Below are 25,221 nucleotides of genomic sequence, written 5' to 3'. Positions count from 1 at the left end.
CAAATTTTATGTCTGAGTCTTATTTCTGGAAGAATAGTGCCACAAACAAACAAACAAACAACAAACAAACAGACAAACAAAAGACCAAAACCTTAGAGCTTAGCAACAGCAGCCTATAGGATTCAAAAAGCTTTGCAGTTTTCCTAAGAAGAGCCCATTTACATAACAAAGGTTATTTAAAACTTTAAATGATAAACTTTTCTTCATTTCAAAATATGTGGGGTACAATTTGATGGCAATGAGAAATGCATTTGAATTTCATGCCATGTGAGTGTTTAACTTCTTTTAACTCTGGTAGTTAAAATTAAGCTCAGTAATAATGGTAAAAGGTAACTACAGCTCTGTTTAAACTGGACAAATCATTACCTCTCCTCTGTGAGTTGCATTTTATTTGCATATTTCCTGACCTATCATCATTGTGAAGTTCTATTCCATTTAGTTTCTTTTACTAAATTACAATGCATTAGAGTTCCTCTAGTGGCTGTATGGCTCTGCAGAGGTTCAATAATTAAATTGTTATGAGCAGTGTCATTGATGGAATAGAAGCATCCAGAGCAAAGATACAAAATCGAAGACAAAGACACTGACACAATATAGCATAGGTTCAGAAGGGCTGTCAACCCTTCTTGAAAGAACTTAATATCTTGAAGGCATGCTGTACTCTCTTGATATTGGCTGACCTTGCTATGGGAAGTCTTGACTCGATTTCTTTCTAAACTGTGAGCAAATATCTTTCTCACCTGCTGCAATCATTCAGGGATAAAATAAGCTGTTCCATTCATTGATTCCCTCTATTAGCTTTCTGTGTGCTTCATTTGTCACTTGGATGCAACATATCAGTCAACATTGCTTCTTAGGATTGGGCAGGGAATGTACAATCAACACTTTTTCCTGTAGATTCGATAGATGGATGGACAGATGAGTAGTTAAGTAAGCAAAAGAAATACAAATCTAATTTCTATTCATTTCCTTAATATAAAATATAAATAATATATTAATATTTAGATAAATAAGACATCTATAAATTAGATAGAAAAAATTAATGAAAATATAAAGTGATAACATTTTTCCTGACTTAAATGACATTGGCACATAGCAGTGTCTCACAAGTCCTGAAATGTAGGAATTATTCAAGTTGTGTCACCATTTAAATAGACATTTTTCCTTAGAACCTAATTGAAAGCTTCTCATTGGAATCAATTTAGATAGAGTTTCAGTTAGGAATATTAGATATTATTCCAAGTAAAAAATGAGATCACCAACTCTGACAGCTTTATAAAGACTCAGATTGACAGTGCTTTTTTATCATTTAAAAATGATGCTATTGAATAATTTTTATATTTAATTCTCACAAACATTTTTTTCACTGTATGTGTTCTTCAGAATCAAAAGTGTTGGCAGAAAGACACCAGTTCTATTAAAGTCATTCGATGGACTGATTCAACATTGATTGTCATCCTTTCTTTCCCAAGCAAAAGAGGCAAAGCATCCAGATGGTAAGACTGTAAAATTATTGGAAATTTTCTAGTAGTTCAGTTTTCATTATAATAGTCTTAATGACAGTGATTCAAACTTTTTAATGCTGTGACACATTAATATATTTCTTTGAGTTGTGGTGACCCTCAGCCAGAAAATTATTTTGTTACTTTATAACTGTGAATATCTGATATGTAGGATATCTGATGAATGAAGAATGTCAAAGAGTCATTCAACCCCCTAATGTGTCGTGCCTCACAGATTGAAACCACTGCATTACTGGCAAAATACAGCCTTCCACCCTACTTCTGTCTTGGAGGATGTTATTTGAAATTTGATATACTTTGATCAGAATTTATTATAGGCAATTTTTCCATTTTCCTCACTCTGTAAATGAAACATTGATGTTAGTACATTATTCAATTATGTTGTATTACCTGCTTGATTGCAGAAGAAAAGAATGTTCTGCTTAAATGAAAACCAATGTACCCAACTTATAGTTTGGCTAATTTGAAATAATTATGTTATATAAAGTGTGAAGACATTTATTATATTTAATTCATCATATAAATTTTCTTTAAATACTTTTAGATATAACATCTCATGCTAGAACTGCTTTTGAAATTATATTAAATATAAAGAAATAAGAAATAATATGAAAACAATACTTATTACTTCATAGAACATACAAACAAGTTAAATAGATGACATTTTTATATACCTAAGCAGGGCAACATAAAATAGACATTGACAGAAAATCAATAAAGAAAACATGGATTCATGAGAAGTATGTTAAATGAAATTTGTCATATTTCTAAATCTTAATTACCTAGTAGTTCTTATCAAATAATTACTACTTTCATAAGAAGGATGAACAATTTGGAACTTTGTTTATTCTGTTTATTAGGACAGAACTCTTTATACTCCAGGCTGATCTCAAACCTCATATCCTTCACTACTTAGAGTTATTAAATATTTTCATAACAATCTGACTTCATAATATAAAATATATGACATAAGAAGCATATCTCTTAGTATATATGATAGCAAAAACTGTATATTCCAAATAAATGAATTTAGGAAAATAAAGAACAAATAGACCTTCTTTGCTTGAACTTTCTATAAATTATGTTGCTGTTATTCTTAGACAATAACCACCATACTAAAGATCAATTCATAATGAGAACTTGATGTGTCTACACTCTGACCTAATTATTTTCAGAGGCATTATACAGGAAAAGTTTTCTCTCTATGTTTTGATCTACAATATATTTTCAGTAATTTTTCACATAATGGCTCTGAAATTTTGTTTTTTTAATAGTACTGCCATAAACATGATTTTTTTAATGTGGATACACTTAAAAGTGGAATAGCTGGTCCATAGTCTGTAGGTCTTCTTGAAAGAGACAATCTCTTCTAAAGCACATATGGACTCATTGAAGTCTCAAAAAGAAACTATGTTTCACCCAAATGTACACTGTCACTGGTATGTGAAAAGTAGTAGATTGATGTGACTTCTTGTGTAGGTTCTATTTTGTACACATTGTGCTCTGGTTACACTTGTTTCTGTTTCAAGACCTTCTTCATGTTTACACATAGTAGACTTCGCTTTTGTTCTCAGAATATAGGCCACAAATTCAAATGAAAACATTGGCTGTATCTATCTATAGTGTATGACAGACATCTATAACTTAGGCTTACATCTACCCTTCTCTAAGATAGAGCCAGTTCTTTTTGTTTTTATTGTATTTTGCTTTGTTCCGGTTGTTCAACTACTCTTGGGTGCTTGCCTATGAGTTTTCTGGGTAGCCACTGGGTTTGGGAGTTGTAAAACACAGAGAAGCCAACACTCACTACCTGGCCTCCTACAGGAGCACCAATGAAAACCTAGGGAATATAGATGGTCTTTAAGTGTGACTCCACAATTCCCATTTTAAGATATAATTTGCCCAGTTGACAATTTTTTATATATGGATCTAACCAAATCTTGCTTAATTTCTCATTGTCAGTGAGTCTTTTCACTCCCTTACCATGTTGCCCAGTATGTGATATTATAGCTCTTTCTTCTACATCTATAAAAGTCCGTATTTCTATATTTCATCTGGTTCTATACTGATTCTCTCCTGTGCCTTTCCATATTGTTTATAGCTTCTTTGCAGCCACACCCTGTTTCATTTCACATTTATGGAGATGTAGGAAAATTCTAGGTGTCTATAACCTGCCAAATTCTCTCTCTCTGAAAAATTATTTTCATAAAAAAATGGATCTAATAACAGTATTTACATTTGAGAGAATTTAGGACCATCAGTAACTAGTTTTGGTGTCATCTCTTAAACGTTAATTATCCATTACTCAGCCATTATTGCTGAATTTATTATTGCTTTGGATTGATTATTCATATACACTTAAATTCTGTTTCAGTGGGTGATTAATTTGCTCTCATTTACCCAGGGGTCATAGCATGAGTTCCTTGCGACCCACCTCAGTGTTTCCAAATGACACACACACACACACACACACACACACACACACACACACACACACAGGTATCCTTATGTTTAATATGACTTAATCAGCTCAATGGCTAGGCCACTCCCAAACTTCAACATTGCTAATGCCCTGCACTCTGACACTTCTGAGTTACTACTTACTAAAATCTATATTTTATCTTTGCTACCCTAGACCCAATGGCAGAGGGGTGCCCCTGAGGCTGCTCTTCACCAGTTCTTACATGATTGGTATGATCTCTCTGCTGCAGCTCTTAAGCCTAGATCTTATTCCTTTCCTGGCATGGAGATTCTAAATACTCCTTCTTCTATTCCTCCCCTTGACCACAAATCCTAAAATTCTTCCTCTATCTCTCTGCCTTGCTATTAGTCTCTGGCAACTTTATTTACCAATAAGAACCAATTGGGGATAGGGACCCTCATGGCTTTACATGTGTAACTCTCATGTAATTTAAGGAACTCAAATAACATAATTCTAACCTGTAAGTCTATAGGTAGTAGGAGTCCTACTTGTTCATATATTGAAATTAATGTATTTAGATAGGGTATTTCCCAACTATCTAATTAGGATACTATCTATAAAATACAGTGACTCTAAGATGTAAATGTACTATGGAGCTGTTCAAATGAGTTACTGCTTTCAAACTCTATAAACTCTGATTCCAGTTAGTTAAGGTATACAAGGCTCTCTAGTTCTTTCAAAGTGAAACAAACTATAAAACTTAAAATATTAGTCCACCTCTAAAAATATGTAAGTTTAAATGTAAAATATTAAATATTTACTGAAGACTTTTTAAGATTCCCAAAGTATTTTATATTTGACTTCAAATCATTGGAATGACTTTTATCTTCTTTTATTTTAAAAAAGGAACAGTCAGGAATTGGAACAATCACAGTATATAATTAGAGAATTATATTTCAGAAAAATTAAATAGCAATTGAGATTCTGACCAACCTAAGAAATGACAGACTTATTCATGTCATTTGTCAGTTTTTTAAGCAATGAAATTACTTTTAAGTTAAAAATTGTTGTGAAAGAACAATGAAAGATTTCCTTCAACTATATAATTGATTGAAATTCAAAATAAGCCTTGAATACTTTTATCAGAGAATGATATAATTATTTTATTTTCAGCATTAAAAGTTCAGTCTGATAGTTTTTAGTTATGTGGCACGTTCAGTATGTTCTTCTAACTCTGACAGATAATTCAACACTCATTAATTTCAGCTTTGGAATTCACAGAGACAGCATTTAGATGTTGTGTCTGGAAATCAAACAGAAGTTTTTAATCTATGTTATTTCCTGTCTCCATTTTATTATGTAAAAGCTTGTTTTGTTTGAGGGTCTCTAAAACAAATGAACGACAAGTTTTAGTTTCTTTAAACATTTAGTCAATATTAATATTTTAGTATATTCTTCAGGAAATGAGGAGAAATGTTCATACAGGTTGTCTAAGATTCCTACATAGACTTTTTTAATACTTTCAATTTAACTTTTATGTTTTACTTATTTATTTTACATTTCACTCACTGCCATCTGCTTAGTCACCCACCCCCACAATCCTTTACCCCTCCCCTTCTTCTCTGAGTATGTGGGTCCCCCCTGGGTATCCTTCTACTGTGGTACTTCAAGTCTTTGCAAGGCTAAGTGCTGCCTCACCACAAGGCAGGCCAGCTAGAAGAACTTATTTCATGTAAAGGCAATAGTTGTTAGGATAGCCCCCATTCCAATTGTTCAAGACACGGAGACCAAGCTGCACATCTGCTACCTATCTGTGGGGAGGCCTAGGTCCATCCTATGTATATTCTTTGGTTGGTGGTTCAGACTCTTGAGATCTCCAAGTATCTAGGTTAGTTGACTTTACGTAAATGAAGAGAAAACTCTTAAACTCAATGATTAGAATATAGGATAAACCACACTTCCCTGAAAATTTGTAATTAATTCCATATCAGTTTTTCAACAGTGAATTATATCTTATGTATTCAAAACTGAATGACATTTTTAAACAGATTCTAACTATGGCAAATGATTTGGCAGTTTTGGGGCATTCTTTCTACAAGTAGAAACTCATTGTACAATTTTTTAGGAATAGATAATTTTAACTCATCACTATGATCTATTTTTTTGTTGTTGTTGAATGCTTTCCTTTTGAATGGTCCTTGAATGACTAAACTGTGCCTTTTTATTCATATATAAAACTAATTTGACAAAATACAACTGATTCATTTTACTACTAAATATAAAATGTTCCACCATTCCCTGTGAATTTGGGAAAAAATATAGTTCTATATCAAATTTGAGGTTCATTTTATTAAATTTTTAAGTGGAAATTCAGCTTTTCATCTAGAAAAGGAATTAAACTTGCATTTATAGAATTTATTGTGAACTTGAATAAATTTTATGATGTCTCAAAAATCAGTTCTGCAATATTCAAGTAAATGCAATTATATTAGTACTCAATTTTCAATTGAGATCTTTCTAGATAATTTTAAGCTAGACAATTCTAGTACACGTGAAAGTGTTATGGATAAAATTATAGTTATCTAATTTACCAAACTTACCAAACTTATGCTATACACTTATTTAAAGCATAGACTGCACAACTATACTATATGTGTTTAAATCTCATATCTATCATTTTCTCTCTATGCACTTTGAATAAACTGTGCCATATATATATATATATATATATATATATATATTAATTTGACAAAATACAACCGATTCATTTTATTACCAGTGATAAAATGTTACTGAAGGTAATCAATTTGGCATGTAAAGATTGTGTAGTAATTTTAGTTGAATTTGGGTATTTGAATTTGTAGAGTGAAAGAATTAATGATAGAGTAAAACCAATCATTTACTTTTGTTTGATAACTTTTGATAATTTTAAATATTTTTGTATCTATTTCTTTTTGATCTTTTACTTAAAGTAGGACATTTTAAAACATAATATATCCTGATTACAGTTTTCTATTCCTATGTTCTGCACAGATTCTCCCCAGCATCTTTCCCATACTCATATATTATCTTTCAATTGCATTTTAGAAAATAAACAGGCTTATTATAGGCAATAATGAAGTAAAATAAAGTATAATAAAAATGCCTAAAAGATTTATAACCTATCATTTTATTTTCTAACTCCTTTCTCTTTCATTACGTCCTACTTTTTTATATTATTTCTTGTTTCTTTATCAATAAACTTGACAAAATTTTATCAGTGCAAAAACATTTTAAATGGCTAAATGTGAATCTTTGTAAGTGGACATTTAACTTAATTTTAAATTTTGACTATAGAAAATGATGGTTTTCTCAAGTATTTTATGCAGTTTCGTCTGGATAATATTTTTAATGTTATAGACTCTCACAGTCTTCCTACAATTAATGAACCCTCATAAAACGAAAATAGTGCTGGAGGTACCAAAATTCATAACTTCAAAAAATAATCTTATAATGTCTCATTGAAATGTAACTTTTATTTATGTAGAAAAAATATATTCTAATAGTTTAAAAATAGATTAAAATGAAATCTCAAGTAAAATGCTAATAAAATTTCATTGTAATTCTTCTGCCACCCCTTAAAAAAAGCCAATGCAAACTTAGGACATGAAAACTGTTAGCATAAGAAAAGACTTACAATGAGTGGTGTAGAATGTCCAAATTTAAAAACAAGCAGAGAGAACTGCAGATCTCAATAAGGGTGCCAAAAATTCACAATGTAGAATAAAATAGTCTTTTAAGTTGTTCTAGGACAATCATGTATTCCCATACATACAAATTAAACTAGACCCTTTTATTAAATCATACATAAAAGTAGTTAAAAGTAGACTGATATGTTAAGAATAAGAAGTGTTTGAGTGAACTTGTGGGAAAAAAAGCCATAGGAAAGGTCTTCATGGCTCTGGTCTCAGAAATAATTTTTCTGTTGCTCCACTCCAAGTATAAACAAAAACCTATAGACAAGTAGGACTTCATCAAATTTTCAAAAGTTTCTCCATACTTTATGCTAACGAAAAGTAATTTCAAATTATGTTTTCTCATTGTAAAATTTACATTGGTCTGGAACCTCATAGGGACTCATAGAGACTGAATCAAGAAGACTGCATAAGGTTCTGCATATATGTTTTGGTTGAACACAGCTTGGTCTTCTTGTGGTACTACTAACAGTGGAAGATGACACTGTATCTGACTCTTTAGCTTGCTATTAGGACACATTTCCTTCTATTTGCCTGCCTTGTACAGACTTAACATGAGTGGCTATTCCTAGTCCTACTATAACTTGATATGTCTAGTTTGGTTAATTTCCCTTGGAAATCTGCCCTTTTCTGAAGGGAAAGTAATAGAATTGGATCTGGGGGAGAGAGAGGTGAGGAGGAAGAACTTGGAGGAGAGGAAGAAGGGGAAACAGTGGTCATGATATAGTACATGAAAAAAAAACAACAAAAACAATAACAACAATATAATATATAATGATAAAACAATATAATAATAATAATAATAATAATAATAGGTACATTGAAATCTTTGTTGTGCTACTGAGCTGCAGGAGCTGCATACACACTTTGTGTGTTTTTTTCTGTTGTGAAAAATGCTCATCACATACTGATATAAAGCAAGGATCAGGATAAACTTAACTTTATAGAAGGTAGAATTCTAAATAGCACACAAACATATGATCAATAATACAAATTATACCTTAAATACAAAAGCTGTATTGAGTGTGAGGAGTAGCAATGATTATAAAGAAATTCAAACTCTTTATGCAGTTTTGGAAGAAATTTACAGTTGTGGACAGTGTGGAAAATACTATAGAGGTCACAATAATATGAAAAATAGCACAACTCTTCAATGTAATTAATCCAGTCTGCCTAGTTATCCAGGAGGACTACATGCTTCATAAACACCAAGTATTCATATTTATATTGTGATTGTTACAATAAATAATAGGAACATTTAGTTGTGCATGGCATGTGTCAACAGTGATAGCTTCAAAAGACTTTAGTTATTTAAATAACCCACACAGTTACTATATCTTAGACCAGGGGTACCCAATATGAAGCATCATGGTATATGTTATGTTTCGAAAAGATTCTTCATAGTGAACAGTTGTATAGACAAATCAGCAGTTTTGTTGTTGTTATTGTTGTTTTGTTTTGTTTTTCTGACAAGAGAAGAGACAAACCACCAGGGCATTTACCATGCCTTCATTCTTCCAATGGTATCTATAGAAGCAGGATGATATGTGTTTTATAATTGTCACACAGATAATTAAATATAAACTTTTATCATCATTCTGCCTTCCTTATTTGTGGATTCTAAGATGCACATTCATTTTGCTTTTTATCCTTTTAGATGTAAAACCCAGCATATCAATAGCACCTGACACTCCAAAACCACTTATCACATCCTGGAATGTTTTCCTGATATTAGTGTAAATTCTAATGCTACAGCACTGGTATCACAAATTACCAGATAATTCTTTGAATCAGAGACCACATATTTCTTGGTAATATCTTGCCTTTTCAGTATAATAGTTCTCATTTTCTGCTGCAAAACAACCTGGAACACCAAAGAAAATCATTGCCCTTCACAGTGTTGAAATACATCCTTATAGAGCAAAAAAATAAAATAAAATCTTATAATTGGCCATTTTCTCTGAGATTTTGTTTTGAGAATTATTTCATGCAAATATTATTTGTCTTTAAGAATGTCTCTTGTATATATACTTTTAGAAGAAAGAATAATTCAGTTTTATATATAAATGACAACCACACTATGACAAAATAGGTCAACTTATAGTAACTGCAAAAAATAGTCATGATTTGATTATATCTTTTGTTATGTTTTCATAAATATTTACAACATATATTCATGAGTTATCTTTTACTGTCTCAAGTATAAAATAAAGTAAAATAACCGTTAAACTTGTGGAATAATAAATCAATAGATATGATTTTCTTTAAGAATATTGTATAATATTAATGCAAAAGGTATAATGAAAGCAGTTTCTCAATTATGAAAGTGGTGTTACTAAGCGTAAAACATTAATCCCTGTAAATATTTACAAAGCTGTCAGCATTAACTATTCTGCCACTGTCACACATTTTGAAGCCCGTGGACATACAAATGATCAATTCATCAAAATAGCAGCTTAGAAACCACACAAATAAGAAAATGCATTTTAAAACATAGTAGTATATTAGTTTTACACATACGTATTGTGACAATACATGAAACAAAAGCAATTTAAGAAAAAACAGACTGGTTTTATTTTGGTCCATGACTAGGATCCATCATGGCAGGAACACAGCAACGGCATTTGAGATGGATGCTCACATCTTCAGTGAGCATATAGAGAAAGATAAATGTTCCTGCTGTTACATCTCTCTGTCTCTCTCTCTGTGTCTCTCTCTCTCTCTCTCTCTCTCTCTCTCTCTCTCTCTCTCTCTCTCTCTCTCTCTCTCTCTTTCTTCAGTACCAAGCCTTAAACTTGGAAAGTTATTGTCAACATTTAAGATGGGTCTTCCAACTCCACTTAACCTAATCTACATAATCCCTTATAGAAAAGATCAAAGAACTTTTATCATGGTGACTCCAAATTTCTTCAAGTTGTCATCCAATATTCTTCCTTTTTGTTTTTTAAATTTTTAACAACTCATATTTTTTTGTTCTCTGAGACGCTCATATACTCAGTCTGTTTTGATAAAGTGTATACTATTGTTGTCCTCAAATTTCTTCCTACAGCCTTACAGTTTTTCCCTTCCAACTTTATTTTTTTCAATTCAAATATAAGAACATCATTTTCCTCTTCCCTTTTCTACTCTAAACTTTCCCATGAATCATAGTTTGTCTCTCAAAATCATGGTCTCTGTGTGTGTGGGTATGTGTTAGTAAGTATAAAAATATAACCTGTTTAGTTATATAACATTTGCATGTATATTATTTCTGAGCTCTTTAAAAATAAAACACACTGTCCATCTAGTTCTGCCTAAATATACATGGATGTAGGACTATATACTTAAACATAGGATACCTCTGAGAAGTGTAATTTTGGAAGAGCACAGAACTTTTTCTACAATAATAGCAATCAGTTGGGAATAGTTTTCCATTATGGGTGGTACTCCATAAGATACTTCACAATCTATACAGGGATTTTGTCTTTTTTTCATCTTATGTGTACCTAGTATATTCAGTTAGAATTGTTATAACCTTATATGTTCAGTTGCCATGTAATGCCCAGAATATATGTCTTTGCCTCAAGTTTACACTACCTCTGACTCTAACATACCTATTGTATGTTAGATACAATAATATCTTATTGTATCTACAATACATAATCCTTCCATACCTATTGTGCATTGATATCTGAGACTTTGCAGAAAGATTTGATATAAATAATCTTTCCGTAGTCTTTTATGGCAAGCTGTTGTTCCTATTTTAATCACTCTGTACTGAAAATAGATTTACAAAGGAGCATTACACATTGTACTAATGTATGGATGTAATGAAAAAATTTAGGGACTCTATTACTATATGCATTCTGCAAAATAATACTTTTAAGTTCTCCTCCTAGGGAATATGACAAAGCGAGCCATGGGTTTTAAGACAACCTAATGGTACCATGCATGAATTACTCTCTTTGTAGAGAGAGCTTTAAAACCAATCAAAAGTTGGGTGGTTCCTCCCATAATGTCTGTGCCATAGCTGTTCATTACCTGCTGTCTTGCCAGCCCAGTTATTATTTGTATCTTGCAAGATTTACAACTGGAAAGACAATTGATTACTTTTCTACCACAGTAGTCTATAAAGACCTTGGCAGAGCAAGTAAGGTTAAAACATATAGCTTGATATTAGCTTAACTTTCTATGTCTTTATAATTCAGCATTTTGATGTCTTCAGCAACAAGTATCACAGTCAAGTTTTGTAAGATAGCCAAAAACAATAGCATATTCCTTGCAATGTTAAGGAGTTCGATGAAATTCAACTAAACAAGAGCTCAAAAAATGAAAGATATACTTAGCATTGGGATTTTATTGGATAGTCTTTCTGGTATAAATCAATTATATGGTAATATCTTTTAAGCTTCTTTTGTATCTGTGAATTTGTGTATTTTATGGAATTTCTACAGTGTTAGGTTTCCATGTGGCTTTAAGAAATGATTTTGGTGCCTGTAGTCATGACGTCCTGCAGCCACACAAGACTCCAAGTTGTGGGAAGAGGGCACCAACCCATACAGAAAAACTTTGGACCAAAATATAGTCTGCTGGCAAGATGTGAAAGAACAAAGATGGGCAAGAGAAAAGGGGAATGGCCAACCAATGATTGCCCCAATCTTATGGGCAAAATACAATCTTTGACATTATTAATGAACTCTGTTTGCCTTGTAGATAGGAGTCTATTATAACTATACTCTGAGAGGCTCCACTCTTTTATTATTGTCAAATCTTTCTTTTTCTTTCTTTTTTTTGCTTATGTTTTCTTTTTTCTTTTTTTTCTCTTTTTTCTTTTTTTTAATTGGATATTTTATTTACATTTCAGATGCCATTCCCTTTCCCCATTTCCCCTCCCTAGAAAACCCCTATCCCATGCCCACTTTTCCTTTTTGTATTTATACAATTTTTAAAAAAATGTTAATCAAAGGCTTTATAAGTTTGTTATTGCTCAAACAGAAGTGTAACCCAATACCCAACATAGATATATCAACTATCTTTGACTGGTGGAGACATGTGAACATATGCCTCCGTGCCCCCCCCTTTCTCTCTTTCTCTCTCTCATCACCTAGCTTTTCCTCTTCTTCTTCTTCTTCTTTTCCTCTCCTTACTCCTCTTTCTCTCAGGACTCCTTCCCCCTTAGCTCCTACATATCACCCTTCCTGTTAAAATAAAACTTTTCTCTCAAAATACAATTAGAGCATAATTATGCCTATTTGTACCAGTGAGGTAAAAGATAGTCCTAATACCCAGTCCATCATTTTGTTGACTAACCAGAACCTCTGTAATCTCTCCTAACTAAAACACTTAGTTCTGAGCCTGGTTTTTTTCTTGGTATTAGAATTAATGTCAGCTGAAAACCATCCACTCAGATCTTTTCTCTCAAAGTAAATAGCCAGGATTGGCTATGAGACTATAGGTTTTCAACCCCGTCTGAAATCCAGAATGACTGAGTTAACTGAAATTATGGGAAGCAGAAAGCATAGCTTCTAAATCTTAGCCAATTTATAGAGACTGCTGAACACCTGGAAAGCCCCTATACTACTGAACGTTGGAACATCAAATCATCAGCCTTCTGGTCCAGAATCATCTGACAGACCTTAGTGATGCAGGATTATTAAGGGCTGATTACTCTATCTAGGCAGTTATAATCAGTCGACTATTCTGCAAGTGTGTCCTTTTCTGGACAGTAGATTGTCTGTAGATGGAAAGAGGCAATTCTTGCCTAGTGGCTGTCACCGCACAAGTGGAGTAACTCCAAAGATGCTCAATATCTTCTTAGAATCCAAGACAGAAAGCTGTCAGGAGCAGACAGGTCTCTAATCAAAATGAACATTGATATAGAAATATTTGTATCATCAATTCTATGGACTTAGGACATTTTGAAAACAAACTATCTATGTAAGGTAACCTGGACTGTTGTCTGTTAATTCCTCTCAGCTATTTCTAAATAGAATATGGAAATCACCCTAACAATAAACTCAAAGCCATGAATTCGCTATAGTCCCTTAACTCATAGGCTAACCGTCCTAAATCAGTTAAAAAAGTTAAAGAAGGACTGGATCTAAGCCTTGTATTCCTAAATGTGTTATACAGGCACGATGCCCATGGGAGTATCAATATTCATCTCATTTTTATATTAATAAGAGGCTCGTATCAAAGAAAACCTTAAATTTGAAATCAAAGTAAATTTTGTACCATTTAAGAAATTATAACTTCATCTTTATATTAATTCTACAGATTTCTACCAATAGGTTATGGCTATGCAATAAATCCTAGCTAATCCTCCCTGTTCCAACAAAACCACTTTTCCCTATTTTTCCCTAGAAAGACAGAACAATATTAACCACCTTAGTCCCCAAGCCCAGGGAATAGGGGCGCTGACTCTTCTTTAATTTCTTCAAGCTGATTAGGGGCGTTGAGATATTAGAAGAGGGGTGAGGGGAAGATTAAATTGATAAGCCTCGGACGCTGTGTCTTCACTGCATCCAGATGGAATTCCAGGACCTCGGAGGTTTGAGCAGGTCTGCTCAGTTTGCTTGATGAGTAGATACACCAAGGCTGTGTACTGTGCAATATACAATTCTCAGAACAAGTTTTAGTATCAAGAAAAAAAAGTTTTTTTCCTAGAGGGCTGACATTTTATTTATTAAAGATGTTGGTTCTTACAACTTTTCTTTTTTTCCCCTTTTTAAAATTGGTTATAATATTTATATTTCAAATTTTATCCTCTTATCCCATTCCCCCTACCACCCAGGAACCCCTTATCCCATTCCCCCTCCTTGTGCTTCTATGAGCGTGTGATTTTCCAGTTTCTATGATGTTGTTTCCATTAACATAAACTGCCTCCTAAATTTCTAAATCCTTCCATTTTTTATTAAATCTCCTGTTTTTCTTTTTCTTTCTTTTTTCTTTTTTTCTCCTTTTTTCCTTTTTTTATCTCTTTTTTTTTAAAAATTGGGTATTATATTTACCTTTCATATTTTATCCCCTTACCCCACTTCCTCCCACCACCCAGAAACCTTCTATCCCATCACCCCTCCCCATGCTTCTATGAGGCAGTGCTCGCACCTACCTTCCCCACTACCCCCTCCCCACTCTCACATTCCCCCTCCCCACACTCTGTGTTTGTTTTTTATGGGACCAAGAAACTTTTCTTCCACCTATGCCCAACAAGGCCATCCTCCCCTGCATATACCACTGGAGTCATGGGTCCTTCCCTATGTGCTCCCAGGCTGGTGGTTTAGACCCGGGGGGGGGGGGCGGCTCTGGTTGTTTGGTATTGTTGCTTTCCTCCTGGGGTCACAAACCCTTTCTGCTCCTTCAGTCTTCTCTCTAAGTTCTCCATTGGGAAACCCTTGATCATATCAGTGGTTAACTGTGAGCATCGTCCTCTGAATGTGTTGGTCTTTGGCAGACCTCTAAGGAGACAGCTATATCATATTCTTGACAGCATGCACTTCCAGCCATCCACATCAGTGTCTAGCTTAGGTGACTGTACATGGGATGGATACCCAGGTGGAATGGTCTCCTGATGGCCCCTCCTTCGGTTTCTGTTCCATGTTTTGTTTTCATATTTGCTCCCTTGAGTAATTTTGTTACTTGTTCTAAGTAGAACTGAGGCATCCCCTCTTGGTCTTCCTTCTTCATGAGCTTCATGTGGTCTACGTGTTGAGTCTTAGCTATTCCAAGCTTTTTGGCTAACATCTGCTTAACTGAATAAATACCATGTGTGTTCTTTTGTGATTGGGTTAACTCACTCAGCAAATCTTGACCACTAAAAATTTCTTTCAGTAGCCAATCAGCAAGTTTGTCACTTTTTGAAGGAGTAATGGGATAAATTATCTAAGAAGTCACCAACTCATAGTTGATGTTAAAAATATTTCTTAAGTTTAAAAAGTTTCCAACAGGGTCTTTTATAACAGACATCAAGAATTACATAAGTCAATAATCTTGCTAAATTGATATATTTCTTCATTATATTTTGTAATATATTCATTTTCAAAATGAGTCATATATTGTTTGTCTCTGGTGAATTTGATATCTCAGCCAAATGGTTATTTAAATTCTATACAAATGATATTCCAGTATCATTATATGCTATTCATTGTCATAATTACTTCAAATGATTTATGACTCAAAACCCTAATGGTCAGAAATAACTGTTTTGACTTTTTATTCTTTCTGAGCACAATCTATACTGATTTCAGAGTATTATTTCTTCTTCTTCCTCTTCTTGTTCTTGTTTTTTTCTTCTTCTTGTCTTTTTGTTGTTGTTGTTGCTCCTCCTCTTCTTCCTCTTCTTCTTCTTCTTCTTCTTCTTCTTCTTCTTCTTCTTCTTCTTCTTCTTCTTCTTCTTCTTCTTCTTCTTCTTCTTCTCCTCCTCCTCCTCCTCCTCTTCCTCCTCCTCTTCCTCCTCCTCTTCCTCCTCCTTCTCCTTCTTCTTCTTCTTCCTCTTCTTCTTCTTCTTGATAGACAATTTCAGGAAGAAGGAGATGTCTATGCCAATAATAAAATTGCTCTGGTCAATGACTTTAATGTTATAGGCTAAAAATTATTCCAATAATTCAAACTGTTAAACCTGATAAAAATTTTTGCATTAGTTTGTGTCATATTTTATTAATAGTCAATTTGCTTAGAGTCTCTAAAGTTCTTTTGACTAGATGTTAGTGAGTTAAACATGTCATACCTATAATCTTATTGTCTTGTCGAACATAGTTTAAGAAATCTTGAAGGTACAACTTGAAAAACAGAAATTATTTTCAGAAGTATCTTCTGAGTAGTTGTTGACTACATGTAAGTATAAATATGTTATTTAGTAAATATTACATTCTATCATAATGTAGATAACCAATTTATCTGATATCTTACTACAATTATTCTATTTTCTAAAGACAGATTTTAAACATAAAGAATTAAATAGAGAACTTTTCTTCAAATATGAATTATTATTTGAAAGCATTTTAAATTAAGTACTATTTCACCTTCAATGATATGCCAACTATGGATACTTCCATAAATGACCTCAACCACTCTGGAAAATTTACTGGTTACATATACAAAAGCCTCATTTAGTCATAAGTCTCTTAGTACTGATCAAAAAAGGTTATGAAAGAATATTGAACATCTTGATAAATCCAATTCACCATAGTGTAGAAGTTCATAGTTCAAAAAGGCCAGATGAAATGCTGCTTTTAGATATGCAGTATTTTCTATTCTCTTTGTGGACACAGGAATCTAGCCTAGTTAAGAATGTAGTTTACTAAATATAGGACCACAGGGGATAAAAAAACTCAGGAGAGAACACATACCTAATTATCAGGACAGTTTAGAGGACACTAATGCCACTCAAGCAGAAATAAAACTGAATTGTGTCTGCTTATCCTTTTAAATGCCACACACACACACACACACACACACACACACACACACACACACACACAGATTTCTAAATAGGCTTTGACCACTATGCTCTATCCAGTATTCTTAGTGGTCAGTAGTATTTTCTTGATACTTTGGCTTCTCTTTTAGTATTATGAATGTCATAAATACTATCGAAAGAAGTAGACAACATATTGCTAACACAAAGTTGACAAGATTAGCATACATAAATCATAACAAATATCAAGTAGATAGTGATCAGTCTTTCTCTGATTCAAGAAGCAGATGACATTGATTTACTCTTTGAAACAGAATGTTGTTTTTTGGAAAAACTGAGGTCAATAAGCTAGTGTTAATTTAATTTGCTGTTTAAATATAGTCATATTTTGTGAATTGATTATTGTTTCCTTATTTTTTTAAAGTAAGTATAAAAATAATGATTTACCCATCCACCTGCACTACCTGCAGCATCTATCTTTATGTATTTACAAGTAAACACACACAACAACAAAACAAACACACAACACACACTATACAACACACACTCACACATGCATCATTTAAAATGGGACACGTGTTGAAGTTTGAGTACTAAAGTGATGGTGTTGATTGGGCCATTTTTGTTTTGTGGTACAGTCAATGATTACAGTGACACAATCCTGGGTAGGAAAAGTTAATCTTTTAAATTGGTCACTAACTAATCATAAAATTAGTGAACAGAAATGGTGTGAAGATGATCCAATATTACACATCAAACTATTCCAAACTAGACTTTGCAAAGAAATAATTTGTAAAGTAGTATTAGTAAAGTTTTCCTGTAAAATGTTGAAGGAAAAGTGACCACTTATTTGTTACTCTTGGAGGGTCCTTTCTGTTTCACCTGTCTTTGACATGCCCAACACAGAGGTGTGGTCCTTTTGGTTTCTCTTCTTATAGCACATTGGTCTACTCACCTGAGTTTCTTCCTCTTTTCACATGCTATACATAATTGCATGTGCTGTGCTTTTCTATGACTGCCAGTGTAGTAAGGTTGCTTATACCACCATGTCCAGAACTACAGTATAGAATGTCATTTTGATTGTCTCAACATCACCAGGTTACAGATTTATTTTAAAAATATATATCATCATAATTTTATGCAGCCTCTATCACCTACGTGTGAATTGTGGAAAGGAGAATAATAGATCACTGACCTTGACACTATTATGGGACACATGACCCCAAGGGTACACATACATACTCATGTATATCTCTATACACTGTACACTGTATACTGGAGTGCAATGCAGTTTCTACACTCATATATAAAAGATAGGTCTCAGGAGATTAAATGTTTACTTTCAAATAACACAATTAGTAAAATAAAGGAGGGAGGCAAAGTAAAACCATGAGTTTTAAACTAAATATTCTCTGGCCTTTCAATGTTGTCCTTTGAGAGCTGACAGAAAAACAATTAAATGACAGAGAGAGCATCACTGAGATCTTCTTGTCTGGCAGCAAATGCATCTAGATCAAAATCTGTTTTCATGTTTTTACTGCTGTCCCCATTTTTGTCCAGAATCTGATACCAGGTTCTAGATATCTCATAAACACTTCATTTGATGCTGTTGATGCGAGCAAAAGAATCATTTTTTTTCTCTGTTCAGATATCTGTGAAATTAGAAGTTGAAGGAGAAATCTTGGTGTGTCCTGTCTCACTTGTTTTTGAAATGCCCAAGTTGTGGTTGCTTTGGTTTCCCTTTTTGCAGCATATTAGTCTACTTACCTGAGTTTCTTCTTCTACATATGTTTCTCTGTTGTGTTATTTGGTTCAGAAACACTCTTCTCTAGCTGACATGCCCATGCAATATGGCTCCCTGGCTTCTAGCTAAGCCCCAATTTTAACTGGTTCCTTCAAATGGCTTTATCTTATTGCTGTCTAAAATTACCACCCGATAGCTCCAAACATCTTCCAAAATTGATGATTCTAGTTCAAAATAATTTCACAGAAATGACATGACATCCTTATTAAATAATGTGCATAATAAACAACAAATATATTGACCTTATTGCCATTTATATGAGGAAAAAGTAAATTAATTAAAATTATGAAGAGAAAAATCTTCCAGATAAAATGTCTCTCCAATTTAAGTATGCTTCAGAAAACAGAAAGATAACTTTTACTTTCAAATTTCGGAGAGCCAGCCTGGTTTCTTTTACACTTAGGTCTACTTTATTTCTCGGTGAATATTCAATTATACACACATATATACATGTAAACACACACATGTATCATGTATATTGAGATTACTTGGTTGTTCTGGGCTCCTATTTGTCATGCCTAACACTATTTTCTAGTCCTAACTACAAATTCAAAACTTCCTTGGTTTTCTCTGCTATTATCTCACAGATTTACTTTAATCTAGTTGATATATTTGTCTGTTTCTTTTGTTTATACTGTGTATAACTACTATTACAATGTGTACTTTAGAATTAAAAGTTATAAGTTTAGACATTATTTTGTAGTTTACTGTTTGTAAAACCACAGAAATAACTCAATATTTATAACCTTAGCTGATAGAAACTTTCATTTTTTATTAATTTATGGAATTAATAAATAATACTCATTATACATTTTTGCTTTATTTAATAAATTACATTTGGAATTGTTTAATAAAGGTTTAAAAGACAATATAAATTTACCTGTCCAGATAGCATCATCAGGCATTTTCTAGACAATAGTAGAATTCATTGTGACCTTGACCAGTGTTTTTGAAATAATAGAATTTTTCACTGATTTTTCCTCAGGTACTATCAAGTAGTAAGTTCCTAAGATTTCTTCCCCTTAAATGTAAACTTAGTAAAGCATTTTCTATTTGATAAAATAAAATTGAACTGATATCTGAATGGACTTTTTGTTAAAAAAAATGGCTACTATTAAATTATCTATGTGTAAGATTTCAATTCAAGTTAGTTTGGATTCATCAAACATTCATATGCCCTTTCAGTCTTTTTTTCTACAGTGTCATGAAGTCAGTTCTCTGTATACATTGGTACAAGTATGAAAAATTAGAGGGAGAAATACATGGATGTCATATACATGTATATTCATATTTTAAAGATTTATTCATTTTTTGCCCCATTTGGGCCCTGGTTTGGGCTTTGTGGACAAACCTGAGCCTGGCTCGAGTTTTGAGACCTGTTTCAGTCACTTTCATACTGTGATGACTCAACAGGACCTCTTTGACCCTGCTTATGCTCTGCCATTGCTAATATAGAGCTTTGCCATTGGCCCTGTCAGTCACCCAATACCCTTCATCACCCTTCACCACCCCCTACATCATCTAACCCCACCAAAATTGCTCCTTTCTATGCTCCAAGTTTATATAAGCGAGAGGCTGATACATTAAAGTTGAGTTCTTGCTTCAACAAGACTCCTGGCCCGGTGTGGTGTGTTTCTTTTGGGCCATTGACACTCACCATCCCACTCAGCCCTGGAGACACCCAGTAGGACCAGGACCTCTCTCCTCTCACCTGGACCTGCCAACAAGAAGCTGACAATTGTTTTAATTTATATAAGCATACTTTAGCTGTTTTCAGACACATCAGAAGAGGGCATCAGATCCCATTACAAATGCTTGTTAGCCACTATGTGGTTGCTGGGAATTGAACTCAGAACGTCTAGAAGGGTAGTCAGTATTCCTAATTTTTGAGCTATCTTTCCAGACCTGTATTCATATTTTTAACATATGACATTTGAAATATGCTTCAAAGCATTTTTTTGTGGTGTAAACCTGTGATAAGAATCCACCTAAGGCTTTAGAAAATACTTTTTAATGTAGTGGCTATAAAAGTTTATGCTTTTTTTACATTCATGTTAAAATATACCTTTAGGTAGTATTGTATTAGAAAAAGCCTTAATTTAGATGAACTGCAAAATATGCAAGAAGCACAATGAGAGTAAGCGCAAGAAATGATGGTGGACACCAGGAGAATGATAGACTCTATGAACTAAGCAAAGTTCATAAGAACACAGAGACTGAAGCAGCAATCACAGGGCCTACATGGATCTTCATCAGATCCTCTGTGTATACATTATAGCTTTCTGTTTAGAAATTTTATGGAACTTCTGAGTATGTGAACAATTGGGTCTATGATACTTGTGGATTCTCTTGGGCTGTTTTCCTTATGTTGGTTAGCCTTGTCCCACTTCAGTGTAGTAGGGTTTTTTTCTCTGTTATTTATATTTTATTTTGTTAGCTTTCATTGTTATCATTTAGAAACCCATTCATTTCCCACCCATGGGAGTGCAGGGAAGGTGGGAGGAACTTCGGGAAATATAGTAGGGGAAACCATAATCAGGATGAGAAAGAAACCCCTCGATTTTCAATTTAAAAAGATTTTCTTTCCTTTTTCTTCTCCTGCTGATATAAATTCAAAATATAAATTTGTCAGAAAGTTGCTTTTGGCCAATGGTAGAGATAGTCTTTGGTCTGGGTTTCAGAATGCTACTCCAGGCACCTTGGTAATACAAAATAATTACTCAATATAAGCACTAATTAATTGTTACTGACCTACACTCTGTGGTCCCATGAGCTACCTGGGTGTTATAATCCTTTTTAAAAATTTTATTCCCATCTTAATTTTCTATCCATATTTTAATTACACTTTATATTTTAATTGCAGTTACTGAGACCATATAACACCAATATTTTAATTAACAGAAGCTGCACGCTAGGAAGAAGAGGGCTATCAAAAACACAGATTTTAAAGAAATACTGTTGCATATTTAAATGGGAATATTTAAGCAACATTGCTATTCATTACTAATGAGTAAAAACTCTGTTATACATTTATCACTCATTTGAAGAATAGAGTTCCCATAACATTGAAGTAATAGTCTAATAACATATTTAAAACAACTAACTGAACATATGGAAATACATTTACTCAAGTTTAAAGTTTCTAATTTAACCTTAAACTGAAGAATCTTTTCCTTGAGTACCATGATATATATTTTTCATTTTATGTGATAGATCAGTCACAAAATAGTCAAGCTTTTAAAATTAATTGTGAATTATTACAGAAGATTTACAATTTTATGAGGTCCCATTTGTCAATTCTTGATCTTAGAGCATAAGCCATTGGTGTTCTGTTCAGCAACTTTTCCCCTGTGCCTAGGTATTAGACCTACTCTTCTATTAGTTTCAGTGTATCTGGTTTTATGTGAAGGTCCTTTATCCACTTGGACTTGAGCTTTGCACAAGGAGATAAGAATGGATTGATTTTCATTCTTCTACATGCTGACCTCCAGTTGAACCAGCATCATTCATTGAAAATGCTGTCCTTTTTCCACTGGATGGTTTTAGCTCCTTTGTCAAAGATCAAGTGACCATAGGTGTGAGGGTTCATTTGTGGATCTTCAGTTCTATTCCATTTATCTTCCTGCCTGTCTCTGTACCAATACCATGCAGTTTTTATCACTATTGCTCTGTGGTACAGTTTGAGGTCAGGGATGGTGATTCCCCCAGAGGTTCTTTTATTGTTGAGAATAGTTCTTGTACTCCTGGGTTTTTTGTTATTTCAAATGAATTTTCAAATTGCTCTTTCTATCTCTATGAAGAATTGATTTGGAATTTTGATGGGGATTGCATTGAATCTGTAGATTGTTTTTGGCAAGATGGCCATATTTACGAAATTAATCCTGCCAATCCATGAGCATAGGAGATCTTTCCATCTTCTGAGATCGTCTTCCATTTCTTTCTTCAGAAACTTGAAGTTCTTGTCATACAGATCTTTCAGACCACGTGAAGCTTATGAAGAAGGAAAACCAAGTGTGGGTTCCTCGGTCCTACTTAGAAGGAGTAACAAAATACTCAAGGGAGCAAATATGGAGAAAAAGTGTAAGACAGAAACTGAAGGAGGGGCCGTCTGGAGACCATTCCACCTGCGTATCCATCCCATGTGCAGTCACCAAGGTAGACATTAATGTGGATGTCAGGAAGTGCATGCTGACAAGAGCCTGCCTGATATAGCTATCTCCTTAGAGGTCTGCCAGAATCTGACATATTCAGAGGCCTATGCTCACAGCTAACCATTGATCTGATCAAGAGGTTCCCAGTGGAGGAGTTAGAGAGAAGACTGAAGGAGCTGAAAGGGTTTGTGGCCCCATGGAGAGAGCAACAATGCCAACCAACAAGAGCTCCCAGGGTCTAAAACACCAGCCTGGGAGCACATAGGGAGGGACCCATGACTCCAGCTGTATATGTAGGGGAGGATGGCCTAGCTGGGCATACGTGGGAGAGGAGATCCTTGGTCCCATGAAGGCTGGAAACTGAGTGGGGAGAAATTCGAGGGTAAGGAGGTGGGAGAGGGGGAGTAGGTGGGGACACATCCTCATAGAGGCAGGAGGAGGGCAGATGGGATAGGGTTTCCTGGGTGGGTGGGGGGAATGGGGTAAGGGGGTAATCTGAAATGTAAATATAATTTCCAATAAGAAAAATTTTTTTAAAAAAGAATCAATAAATGGTAACTCATAAAACTGACTAGGTTTTCTATGGTAATAGACACCAACAAAAGAATGAAATAGCAGAAAATAGAATAGAAAAAGGTCTTCACCAACCCTCCATCTGACAGGTGGTTGATATCCAAAATAACTAAAGAACTCAATAAATATAGCAAAAAAAAAAAAAAAAAAAAAAAAAAAAAAAAAAAAAAAAAAAACAAAAACAAAAAAAACAACTAAATAGGGTAGTACATACCTAAACAGATTTCTGGACAGACAAATCGGTAATGGCTGGTTAAATTAAAAGAAATGTTAAACTGACTTAGACTCAGGAAAGTGTAAGTGTAAACAACTCTAATATTCTATGTTGCACTCCTTTTTGGCATAAACCAAAAATATTCTCCAGCATATCATAAAAAAAGTTTGTTCAACTATGTCCATAGCAGCTTTATTTATAATAGGCAGAAGCTGGAAACAATCTAGATGTTCCTAAGTCAATGAATGAATAAAGACAATGTGGTTCATTTACATAATGAAATATTATTCAGCTATAAAACTAATGTCACTATGAGATATGCAGGCAAAAGGATATACCTAGAAAATATTATCCTGAGTGAGGTAGCTGAGACCCGTAGGGCATGTACTCACTTATAAGTAGGTATTAGCTATAAAGTATAGGATAACCAAGCTATAACCTATAGACGCAAAGAATTTACATAACAAGAATGGACCAAGAATGATACTTGAATTTTACTTAAAAGGGGAAATAGAAGTAACCATTGGGGGTGGAAGTAGGAAGGTACTGGGTCAGGGAGTGTTTGAGAAGGGATAAAGTAGAAGGAGAATTAAGGTATAAAGTATTAGGAGAAAAAAACTGAAAATTATGGGGAGTGGATCTCTGGGATGAGCTAGAAATGTAGAACAATGGAAACACCTAGAAATCTATGAGGGTGACTCTAGCTAAGTCTCCAGCAATGTAGAAGATGGAACCTAAAGTGGTCACCTCCTGTAATGAGGCAAGACTTACGGTAGAGGGATGGTGACAACAATCCAGCCACAAAATCTTTTTTTTTATTGGATATTTTATTTACATTTCAGATGCCATCCCCTTTCCTCATCCCCCCGCCCCCAGAAAACCCCTATCCCATTTATACATTTTTGCATTTATACACTTTTTAAAAATGTTAATCAAAGGCTTTATAAGTTTGGTAATGCTCAATCAGAGGTGTAACACACTACCCAACCTAGATATATCAACTATCTTTGACTGGTGGAGACACGTGAACATCTGCCTCCCTGTCTCCCCCGTCTTTCGCTTTCTCTCTCTCATCACCTAGCTTCTCCTCTCCTTCTTCTCCTCCTCTCCTTACTCCTTTTCTTCCTCTCCTTCTTCTCCTCCTCTCCTTACTCCTTTTCTTCCTCTCAGTACTCCTCCCACCTTAGCTCCTCCTACATATCATCCTTCCTGTTTTCTTTTTCTCAAAATACTTTTCTCTCAAAATACAATTAGAGCATAATTATGCCAATTTGTACCAGTGAGGTACAAGATAGTCCTAATACCCAGTCCATCATTTTGTTGATTAACCAGAACCTCTGTCATCTCTCCTAACTAAAACACTTAGTTCTGAACCTGGCTTTTTCCTTCAGCCACAAAATCTTACA

This window comes from Arvicanthis niloticus, chromosome 19 (genome assembly GCF_011762505.2).
Source record: "Arvicanthis niloticus isolate mArvNil1 chromosome 19, mArvNil1.pat.X, whole genome shotgun sequence".
Classification (NCBI taxonomy): domain Eukaryota; kingdom Metazoa; phylum Chordata; class Mammalia; order Rodentia; family Muridae; genus Arvicanthis; species Arvicanthis niloticus.
The sequence above is the reverse complement of the archived record's forward strand: the minus strand, read 5'-3'. Positions refer to the sequence as shown.